This window comes from Monodelphis domestica, chromosome 1 (genome assembly GCF_027887165.1).
Source record: "Monodelphis domestica isolate mMonDom1 chromosome 1, mMonDom1.pri, whole genome shotgun sequence".
Taxonomy (NCBI): domain Eukaryota; kingdom Metazoa; phylum Chordata; class Mammalia; order Didelphimorphia; family Didelphidae; genus Monodelphis; species Monodelphis domestica.
The window spans coordinates 342,495,934-342,508,162 of NC_077227.1; positions in this window are offsets into that span (position 1 = coordinate 342,495,934).

A 12,229-nucleotide genomic window follows, 5' to 3' on the forward strand; every position below is an offset into this window, starting at 1 on the left:
TGGGATTTAATTCACCTCTTCTGACTCTTGAGAGGTAGATGATGCAGTAGATAGAGTGCTAGAGCTACAGTCAGGAAGACTCTCGTCTTTCAAATCTCAACTCAGACACTTACTAGCTGTGTAACTCTAAGCAAGACATTTGCCTCAGTTTTCTCATCCCTCAAATGAACTGGAGAAGTAATGGCAAACCATTTCAGTATCTTTGCTAAGGAAACCTCAAACAGGGTCATGAAGAGTGGACATGACTGAAAAAAATGACTGCATTTCCTAATTCCCAGTTTAATACTTTTTTCACTGTGCTACTCTGGAAAGAAGGATGTGAAGGAGAGTCATGTGAAATAAATCTGGAAAGGCAGACTGAACCCAGAATGTAATCTAGGAAGATCTTTTTTTTTTTTTAACATTATTTTATTTGGTCATTTCCAAACATTATTCACTGGAAACAAAGATCATTTTTTTCCTCCCCCCACAACCCCCTTCCTTCTCCCATAGCCAATGCATGATTCCACTGGTTATCACATGTGTTCCTGTTTCTAACCCATTTCCATGTTGTTGGTATTTGCATTAGAGTGATCATTTAGAGTCTCTTCTCAGTCCTATCACCTCCACCCCTGTAGTCAAGCAGTTGCTTTTCATCGGTGTTTTTACTCCCACAGTTTATCCTCTGCTTGTGGATAGTATTTTTTAGATCCTTGCCGATTGTTCAGGGACATTGCATTGACACTAATGGAGAAGTCCATTACATTTGATTGAACCACAGTATATCAGTCTCTGTGTATAATGTTTTCCTGGTTCTGCTCCTTTCGCTCTGCATCACTTCTTGGAGGTTGTTCCAGTCTCCATGGAATTCCTCTACCTTATTATTCCTTTTAGCACGATAGTATTCCATTACCAACATATACCACAATTTGTTCAGCCATTCCCCAATTGATGGGCATCCCCTCGTTTTCCAATTTTTGGCCACCACAAAGAGTGCAGCTATGAATATTCCTGTACAAGTCTTTTTCCTTATTATCTCTTTGGGGTACAAAACCAGCAGTGCTATAGCTGGATCAAAGGGCAGACAGTCTTTTATCACCCTTTGGGCATAGTTCCAAATTGCCCTCCAGAATGGTTGGATCAATTCACAACTCCACCAACAATGAATTAGTGTCCCTACTTTGCCACATTCCCTCCAGCATTCATTACTTTCCATAGCTGTCATGTTAGCCAATCTGCTAGTTGTGAGGTGATACCTTAGAGTTGTTTTGATTTGTATCTCTCTGATTATAAAAGATGTAGAGCACTTTTTCATGTGCTTATTAATAGTTTTGATTTCTTTGGCTTGAGAACTGCCTGTTCATGTCCCTTGCTTATTTATCAATTGGAGAATGGCTTGATTTTTTGTACAATTGATTTAGTTCTTTGTATATATGAGTAATTAAACCTTTGTCAGAGGTTTTTATGAAGATTGTTTCCCAATTTGTTGCTACCCTTCTGATTTTAGTTACATTGGTTTTGTTTGTACAAAAACTTTTTAATTTGATGTATTCCAGATTATTTATTTTGCATTTTGTAATTCTTTCTAAGTCTTGCTTGGTTTTGAAGTACTTCCCTTCCCAAAGGTCTGACATGTATGCTATTCTGTGTTCGCCTAATTTTCTTATAGTTTTCCTTCTTTATGTTCAAGTCATTCACCCATTTTGAATTTATCTTCATGTAGGGTGTGAGATGTTGATCTAAACCTAATCTTTCCTACACTGTCCTCCAATTTTCCCAACAGTTTTTATGAAATAGTGGATTTTTGTCCCAAAAGCTGGGATCTTTGGGTTTGTCATATACTGTCTTGCTGAGGTTGCTTGCCCCCAGTCTATGCCACTGATCCTCCTTTCTGTCTCTTAGCCAGTACCAGATTGTTTTGGTGACCACTGCTTTATAATATAGTCTGAGATCTGGGACTGCAAGGCCCCCTTCCTTTGTATTTTTTTTCATTATTTCCCTGGATATCCTTGATCTTTTGTTCTTCCAAATGAACTTTGTTATGTTTTTTTTCTAAATTAGTAAAAAACTTTTTTGGAAGTTCCATGGGTATGGCACTAAATAGATAGATGAGTTTGGATAGGATGGTCATTTTTATTATATTGGCTCATCCTACCCATGAGAAGTTAATGTTTTTCCAATTGTTCAAGTCTAGTTTTAGTTGTGTGGGGAGTGTTTTATAGTTGTGTTCATATAGTTCCTGTGTTTGTCTCGGGAGATAGATTCCTAAATTTTGTCTAAGGTAATTTTGAATGGGATTTCTCTTTCTAGTTCTTGCTGCTGAGCTGTGTTGGAATTATATAGAAATTCTGATGACTTATGTGGGTTTATTTTGTATCCTGCAACTTTGCTAAAGTTGTTGATTATTTCGATTAGCTTTTTGGTTGAATCTCTAGGATTCTTTAAGTAGGCCATCATGTCATCTGCAAAGAGCGATAATTTGGTCTCCTCCTTGCCTATTTTAATGCCTTCAATTTCTTTTTCTTCTCTAATTGCTACTGCTAGTGTTTCTAGTACAATGTCAAATAGTAGAGGTGATAATGGGCATCCTTGTTTCACTCCTGATCTTAATGGGAATGGATTTAGTTTGTCCCCATTGCAGATGATATTAGTTGATGGTTTTAGATATATACTGTTTATTATTTTTAGGAACGACCCTTCTATTCCTATGCTTTCCAGTGTTTTTAGTAGGAATGGGTGTTGTATTTTATCAAAGGCTTTTTCTGCATCTACTGAAATAATCAATGATTTTTGTTGGTTTGCTTGTTGATGTGGTCAATTATGTGGATGGTTTTCCTAATGTTGAACCAGCCCTGCATCCCTGGTATGAATCCTACTTGATCATGGTGAATGACCCTTCTGATCACTTTCTGGAGTCTTTTTGCTAGTATCCTATGTAAGATTTTTGCATCTATATTCATTAGGGAGATTGGTCTATAGTTTTCTTTCTCTGTTTTTGGCCTGCCTGGCTTTGGAATTAGTACCATGTTTGTGTCATAAAAGGAATTTGGTAGAACTCCCTCTTTGCTTATTATGTCAAATAGTTTGTATAGTATTGGAGTTAGCTGTTCTTTGAATGTTTGATAGAATTCACTGGTGAATCTATCAGGTCCTGGGGATTTTTTTCTTAGGAAGTTCTTTGATGGCCTGTTGGATTTCTTTTTCTGATATGGGATTATTTAAGAAATCTATTTCTTCTTCTGTTAGTCTAGGCAATTTATATTTTTGTAAATATTCATCCATATCACCTAGGTTGGTATATTTATTGCCATATAGTTGGGCAAAGTAGTTTTTAATGATTGCCTTAATTTCCTCTTCATTGGAGGTGAGATCCCCCTTTTCATCCTTGATGCTGTTAATTTGCCTTTCTTCTTTCCTTTTTTTAAATTAGATTGACCAGTACTTTGTCTATTTTGTCTGTTTTTTCAAAGTACCAGCATCTAGTCTTGTTTATTAGCTCAATAGTTCTGTCACTTTCGATTTTATTAATTTCTCCCTTAATTCTTAGGATCTCTAGTTTAGTTTTCTTCTGGGGGTTTTTAATTTGTTCATTCTCAACTTTTTTGATTTGCATTTCCAATTCCTTGATCTCTGTCCTCCCTAATTTGTTAATATATGCACTTAGGGATATGAATTTTCCTCTAAGTACTGCCTTGGCTGCATCCCATAAGGTTCGAAAGAATGTCTTGCCATTGTCATTTTCCTCAATTAAATTATTAATTGTTTCTATGATTTCTTCTCTCACTAACAGATTTTGGAGTATCATATTATTTAATTTCCAATTATTTTTTGATTTGGCTCTCCATGTACCCTTACAGATCAATATTTTTATTGCCTTGTGATCTGAAAAGGCTGCATTTATTATTTCTGCTTTTCTGCATTTGAGTGCCATGTTTCTGTGACCTAGTGTATGATCTATTCTTGTGAATGTGCCATGTGGTGTTGAAAAGAAGGTGTATTTCTTTTTGTCCCTATTTATTTTTCTCTATATGTCTATTAACTCTAATTTTTCTAAGATTTCATTCACCTCTTTTACCTCTTTCTTGTTTATTTTTTGGTTTGATTTATCTAAATTTGATAGTGGTTGGTTCAAGTCTCCCACTAATATGGTTTTACTGTCTATTTCCTCCTTCAATTCTCGTAGTTTCTCCATTAAAAATTTGGATATTATACCATTTGGTGCATACATGTTGATTAGTGATATTTCCTCATTGTCTATACTCCCTTTTAACAGAATATATTTACCTTCCCTATCCCTTTTGATCAGGTCTATTTGTACTTTGGCTTTGTCAGATATCATGATTGCTACTCCTGCCTTCTTTCTATCAGTTGAGGCCCAAAAGGTCTTGCTCCAACCTTTAATTCTAACCTTGTGAGTATCGAACCACCTCATATGTGTTTCTTGAAGACAACAAATGGTAGGGTTTTGGGTTCTAATCCAATCTGCTATTTGTCTACGTTTTATGGGTGAGTTCATTCCATTCACATTCAAAGTTATAATTGTCACTTGTGGATTCGCTGGCATTTTGATATCTTCCCCTAGTTCTGACCTTTCTTCTTTACTATATCCTTTTTTTTTTTATAAACCCTTACCTTCCATCTTGGCGTCAATACTGTGTATTGGCTCCAAGGCAGAAGAGTGGTAAGTGCTAGGCAATGGGGGTCAAGTGACTTGCCCAGGGTCAGACAGCTGAGAAGTGTCTGAGGCCAGATTTGAACCTAGGACCTCCCATCTCTAGGCCTGACTCTCAATCCACTGAGCTACCCAGCTGCCCCCAGCTATATCCTTTTGAAATAGTGATTTATTTTGGGTCAGTTCCCCTAGTCCCCTCCCTTGATATGCTTCCCTTTCTAGCCCCTCCCTTTTTATGCTCCTTTCCCCTCCCCCTCTCCTGCCTTCCCTTTTTTTTCCCTCCTCCCCCTCCTTGATTTTCCTTTCTTTCTTGCCCTAATGGATAAGATAGAATTCAGGATCCCACTGGATCTAGATGTTCTTCCCTCTCAGATTTGATTTCACTGAGAGTAAGGTTTAAGTAATTCCACTTCACGCTCTCTTCCTCTCCTTCTCATATGATAGTTCTTCCTCTCCTCTTCCCATGTGTATCTTTGTATGGGAAAGGTTATTCTATTAAGTCCCCCCCCCCTATTTCTTGAAGTAAATCTTAGTATTATCGACGGTTTCCCCCCTCCCTTTTCCTTTCTTTGCCCCCACTTTCCCCAAATCTTCTTAATGCCCCAATCTTTCCCTATGCATTTTTCTTCTAACTACTCTTATGATGCATACAATTTTTGAGAGTTACACAAAACATTTCCTCCACATATAAATATATATAATTTGATGTAAATGTAGTCCTTATAGAAGAGAGTTTGACTTAAAGAAAAAGATAAGATTTATCTCCTTTTCCCTTTCTTTCATATTTACCTTTTCATGTTTCTCTTGCTTTCTGTGCTTCAATATCAAATTTTCCACTAAGTTCTGGTCTTTTCTTAGCAAATGCTTGGAAATCTTCTATTTTGTTGAATGCCCATACTTTCCCCTGGAAGTATATAGTCAGTTTTGCTGGGTAGTTGATTCTTGGTTGGAGACCCAGCTCTCTTGCCTTTCTAAATATTGTGTTCCATGCTTTGAGGTCTCTTAGTGTGTTAGCCGCTAAGTCATGTGTGATCCTTATGGGAGCCCCCCTATATCTGAAGCTCCTCTTCTTGTCTTCTTGTAGGATTTTCTCCTTTTCTTGGAAGCTCTTGAATTTGGCAATTACATTCCTGGGAGTTGTCTTTTGGGGATTTAGTATAGAGGGTATTCTATGAACCCTTTCTATTTCTTTTTTGCCCCCTTGCTCCAGAATGTTTGGGCAATTTTCTTTGATAATCTCCTGTAGAATAACATTGATGTATTGTTTATCTCTGGTTTTTCTGGGAGACCGAAAATTTGGAGGTTTTCTCTTCTTCCTCTGTTTTCCAAGTCTGTGACCTTTTCAGTGAGATATTTTATGTTTTCTTCTAATTCATTAATTTTTTGGGTTTGCTTTATTGATTCTTGCTGTTTTATGATCTCACTTTCTTCGAGTTGCTTAATTCTGGTCATTAGGGACTGGTTTTGCTTTTCAGCTTTTTCTGCCCTTCTATTGGATGCTTCCCGCTCTTTCTCCAATTGTGCAGTCTTATCTATCAGACTGCTGATCTCTTTCTCCCATTTTTCTTTCCAGAAGGTTTCCATCTTTTGGGTAAGCTCCAGCTTGTTGATAGTTTCCTTTTTGGGAGGCATGTTCTGATTTTTTTTGGATTTCATCCTCATTCTCTTCTTTTCCTTGGGTACTCCCACCATAAAAGTTTTCAATAGTCACCTCTTTCCCTTTCTTCCTGGAGGCTTGATTTTGGGCCATGTGAGCCATCCCTTTGGTGGTTTTATTCCACTTTCTTTTTTGGTCTGGGGTCTGGGTGATGTGGACGGGTTTTCTGTGAATTTAGGTTGCCTCAGACTAGTTCTTCCTGGCCTCTGAGGTTTCTTAGAGAGCTGGGCCCCTGATCACAGCCAAACTGCCCAGGTGTTCAGCTCTTCCCAGATAATCAGCGCGTGGTCTGCCCCTGGTGTTTAACTCCGCCCAGATACTCTGCGCAGCCTCCTCGAGTATAGCTCCGTTGGCCCCCTGTGCTCAGCGCAGGATTCTCCCATGAAACCGCCCTGAGATGTTGTTTCCTGGCAGTCCCCAGATCCCAAGGACCCTGGAGTGCTCCCCCCCAGACAGAGACGTTCCCCACTCACTTACTGCCCCAGTGAGAGCTCCGGTAGCTCACTCTGGATTGGTGGGGGTGGTGGGGGTGGGGAGGAGAGTGGCTCAGTTCACGTTTCTATGCAAGCTTTTTCTCCTTCTTATTATAGTGTGGAAATGTTCAAACCCCACATACCTTTGCCTCTGTGGGGTACTGGGGGGGGTTTCTGTTCCTCCAAAGGTGCTTTTTATGCTCCTTTGATGTAGTCTATTTCGTTCGGTGCCGGGGAGAGGAAGCGTGTGGCATCTAGATTGCAGCCATGGTTACCCGGAAGTCAGGAAGATCTTTAAATACCTTGGTGAATAGTTTTAATTTTACTTTGAAAGAGCGAATTAAACACACACACACACACACACACACATACACACACACACACACACACACACACACACACACACACACACACTGACTAAACATTTCCCTAAGTGTTGTGTTTAGTGCTAGCAAGAAATTAGTGTTCAACATGAAATTTGAACTCAGGTCTTCTTGACTCTAAGTCCATTGTTCCATCCACTCTACCACCTAGTTGCTTTGGGTTCCTTGCAATAGCTCCGGTTTTTCATTCCCTAGAGGTAACTCTATCTTCAGAGGATGCAAGGAGTCCGAGATAGTAAAAATTATTTCATATATTAATTAAGTTGACAACCTCCCTACCACATCATTGTTCATTTACCAGGATTCATGGAATTTACAGTATATAATATATTTTTCATACAGAATTGCTTAATCCTGATCAATAGTTCTAACCCTTACTGTATTACTTTGGTACTTGAGAACTTGAGCGATTGAAAAGTTGTTTCTCTTGGTTCTTTCATCAAGCCATATGTTCAGGTTACCTTGAAGCCTGCGGTTTGTACTTCAGACTTGTGTTTGCCCCTCCCTACCTCTTGGCTGAGGCTTCAGGAACCACCCCACTTTCCACAGGCCATCCCTTGGGAGAATATGGACCCAAGAGTGAGAGGTAGGGGTGATTGTGTGTGTTTGAGCCCATGCTAGGGTGAGGGTAGGTCTTAAAGGGTAGGTGTTAAAGCTAGTTGGATTTTAGAGGCAGGAGTCAATTATGTATTGGTTGTTAGTTATATATGCTCTTTATCCTAAATTGATGAATATAGGATCCAGTGTAGTAGCTAAAGGAGGGAGGAGCAGAGTAGAGTTCTTGAAATGTTCTTTTCTTTCTTCTCTCTTCACCTCTTATGTGGCTATTACTCATTCCAGCCCCCATGACTTCCTAGCCTTTTAGTTCAATGCCACATTAGAAATCATCCTGGTTTTCCTTTCTTTACCCTTTATTTCCACCCTGGAGAGCAGGAGGTGGTCAGGACCATAACATTTTAGAAACTTAAACAGATGAATTGCTGCTGTTTCCAAACTGCCCACGGAATAATGAGTTTAACGCAGTAAACAGATGCTTCATGACTGTAAAATGAACCAGATCTGAGAGGGGTTCTTCTCCACTGGGAAAAATGGAAATCTGTTGGACTCCACCAATGTAACATGTACAGACTATGTCTTTATGTAACTCATGCCGTCAAAAACTACAGAGGGGAAGGCGTTACTAAACTTCTTTGAGGGCAGTATCAGTTCTTACAATATGCTTTTTGTCTAGGGTTGTTTTTGAATGGCTCAGACAATGGGTTTTTCACTATTTCCCTGGTGGGATGATTGTAATAATAATGATAATCACACCTTGACTCTAAATAGAGCTTTCTTCCTGAGTAAGTTATAGTCATGATCTCACTGCATGGTATACTATATCTAGTTGCTTAAAAGGTTTTCCTTCCCCCAAACCTTCTGTTTCCTCCTGAAAACCCTATTTCCTTCTTTTTCTGAAAAAAATTCAGTCCATATCATTTAGTAATGGTGCCTGTTGTCACCATATACACACTGTCACACTCACGTACACATTTATAGATCTATAAATACACACATACACACACACAAACACAACCTCTTGGTCATGCTGATGTCCTATTTAAAAACTTTTAAGGATAGCCCACTGCTATAGAACAAAATTAAAACATATGGCATCCAAGACCCACTTAGCTCTACAATTAATGGGTCTGGGAGAATTTGTCATTGGAGTAGCATCAATATATATGCCTCTCTGAAATGTACTCTTCTCCCCTTTATAAGGAGCCTCCTTGCATTCCTAACGCCATCCTGAAGCTTCTCTGACCCTCAAGCTAATTATTTGTGTGGCCTAGTACTAATTACTATACATAGGGGTTGGGAGAGGTAGAGAATGATAGGAGTTGGAAATGTAAATGGAAAAAGGTATCCATGTTTTTCTCCTAGCTTCAAAAAGACTCAGCAGAAGCTGGAGAGGAGAGGAGAGGAGAGAGAGAGAGAAAGAGAGAGAGAGAGAGAGAGAGAGACAGAGAGAGAGAGAGAGACAGACACAGAGAGAGACAGAGACAGAGAGAGACAGAGACAGAGAAAGAGAGACAGAGACAGAGACAGAGAGACAGAGAGACAGAGAGACAGAGAGAGAGATAGAGAGACAGAGAGACATAGAGAGACAAACTGACAGATGGACAGACACACAAACACACACACACAAATACACACACACAGACATACTCCCGATTTACTAAGGGAGGGTAGAGGTGAGTAGAATTTACTTGATGTAACCACAGTTAAAAAGGAGGGGGGACTAAGAAATTTTGATTTAAAAAATCAAAGCCAGCAAATCTTTATAAAGACTTTGAAGTTTCCAGGTGGCTGTGGGAATGATTTTTAAAAAGCTAAAAATGGTATAACTAGCTTTGTAACATATTGACCTGGGTTGGCACATTCTAAAAGAGTTGTGACAATTTTTTTAGAAGTTCACTTATTTAATTAATTAATTTAGAATATTTTTCTATGGTTACATGATTCATGTTCTTCCCCTCCCCTCCTTACACTCCTCTCCTGCAGCCAATGAGCAATTCCACTGGGTTTTACATACAAGACCTATTTCTATATTGTTAATATTTGCACCAGGGTGATTGTTTAGAGTCTATATCCCCAATCATATTCCCATTGAACCATGTGATCAAGCAATTATTTTCCTTCTGTGTTTCTATTCCCACAGTTCTTTCTCTGGATGTGGATAACATTCTTTCTCGTAACTTCCTCAGAATTATCCTGGATGATTGCATTGTTGCTAGTAGAGAAGTCTATTACATTCGATTGTACCACAGTGTATCAGTCTCTGTGTACAATGTTCTCCAGGTTCTGCTCCTCTCGCTCTGCATCAATTCCTGGGGTCATTCCAGTTCCCATGGAATTCCTCCACTTTATTATTCTTTTTTGCACAATAGTATTCCATCACCAACAGATACCACAATTTGTTTAGTCATTCCCCAATCGAAGGGCACCCTCTCATTTTCCAATAGTTTTGCCACCACAAAGAGAGTGGCTATAAATATTTTTGTACAAGCTATGACACTTTTAAAAGATGTTTTTATTGACATTTTGTGTTCCTTACATCACCAAAATCATCCCAAGTATTCCTCCTCTTCACCTAGAATAATTCTATATGATAAGTAGTATTTTAAGAGAGGAAAGCAATGATCATAACTGACCTATTGATCATTGGAAAAGTCCAAAATATGTGTAATGTGTAACACTTCTGATCTTCCTTCCTCCACAAAGGGATAGATTGGAATTGTCTCCTCATATTGCTTTATTTGAGTCCCCTTTGATCTTTATACGTTTGTTATATTCATTGTTCTTCAGTCATTCAGATTCTTTGTGACCTTCTTTGAGGTTTTTTTTTTTTGTCAAAAATACTAGAGATTTCTTTCTCCAGTTCATTTTAGAAATGAGGAAACCAAGGCAATCAGGGTTAATTAATGTTCTTAGGGCCACACAGCTAGTAAATATTTGAGGCCAGATTTGAACTCAGGAAGATGAATCTTTTTGACCAAAAAATAGTACTCTATCTGTTACTCTAGCTGCATGTTTTTATTTTTTGTTTATTTTTTTTGGTATGTAGTTCTATCCATTTACATTGTATTTATTGTATATATTGTTTTCTTGGCATTGCTTATTTCATTCTGCATCAGTTCATATAGATCTTTCTATGCTTAGATTTATTTCATACACATCATTTATTACATCACAGTAATATTTCATTGCATTCATGTATCATGATTTGTTCATCCATTTTCCAATTGTTGGACATCTGTTTTGCTTCCTGTTCTTAGTTATCACAAAAAGTACTGCTATAAATATTTTGAAATAATTTATACTTTCTTCTTACTGATGACTTTTTTTGTACATATGCTTTGACCATCCATCTATTAGGGAGTGGCTATTAATCTTCTATATACTTATGGATTGTTTATTGATCTGGAATACCAAACCCTTATCAGAGAAATTTGATTTAAAGTTTTCTCCCCTCCTCCAATCTATACATTCTCTTCTTGTCTTACTTACATTAGTATTGTCTGTGCAGAAGATTTTCAGTCTCAATTAATCAATATTATCTATTTTATCTTTTATAATTTATTCTCTCTTGTATTCAGTTAAGGATCCAACTTCTATACCTAGCTGTAAGAGATATATAATGTTTCTCTTCTATTTTTTTATGATGATATTTATATTAAGATTATATATTAATTTAGATTGATTATGGAATATGGCATCAGATGCTGGCCTAAGCTCAGTTACTGTCAGGCTGCTTTCCAGTTTTCCCAACAGTTTTTTTAAATAAAATAACATCTTTTTTCCATAGGTAATATGTTTTCCATTTTATTACGCACTGGGTTATTGAATTCTTTTTTCTTCTGAATCTTCCTTGTTTAGTTGGTTCTATTGGCGTATCTATATTCTTTAATCAATGCCAGATAGTTTTGATGACTGCTTCACTATAATAGAATTTGAAGTCTGAAGTGCTATTCCCCCTCTTTCCCTACTTCTTTTCATCATTTTGCTTCATATTCTAGAGATTTTTGTTTCCCAAATGAATGTTATTATTTTATCACGTTTTGGAAATCATCTCCTTGGTAATTTTATTGGTGTAGCATTAAAAGTATAAATCAAGTTTTGCATTTAGTATTGTCATTTTTATCATAATGGCATGACCTTGCCAATGTTCCTCCAGCTATTTAAGTCATTCTTTATTTCTTTAAGGAGTACTTTTTAATAGAACCTATGTAAACCTTTTGTTTGCTTTGGGAGGTTGATTTCCAGATATTTTATAATATTTGTAGTTATTTAGAAAAGGATTTCCCTTTCTATTATATATTTTTGTGTTTCATTATTATATCATTGATTTTTGAAGATTTATTTTGTAGTCTACAATTTTGCTATAAACTATTAACAGTCTCACTGGGCATTTTTGCTATTTTCCTTGTTTTTTCCAAGTAATTCATTGTACCATCAACAGGGATATTTTTCTATTTGCCTCTTTACCCATCTTGATAATTTTAATTCCTTTCTCTTGTCTTATTGC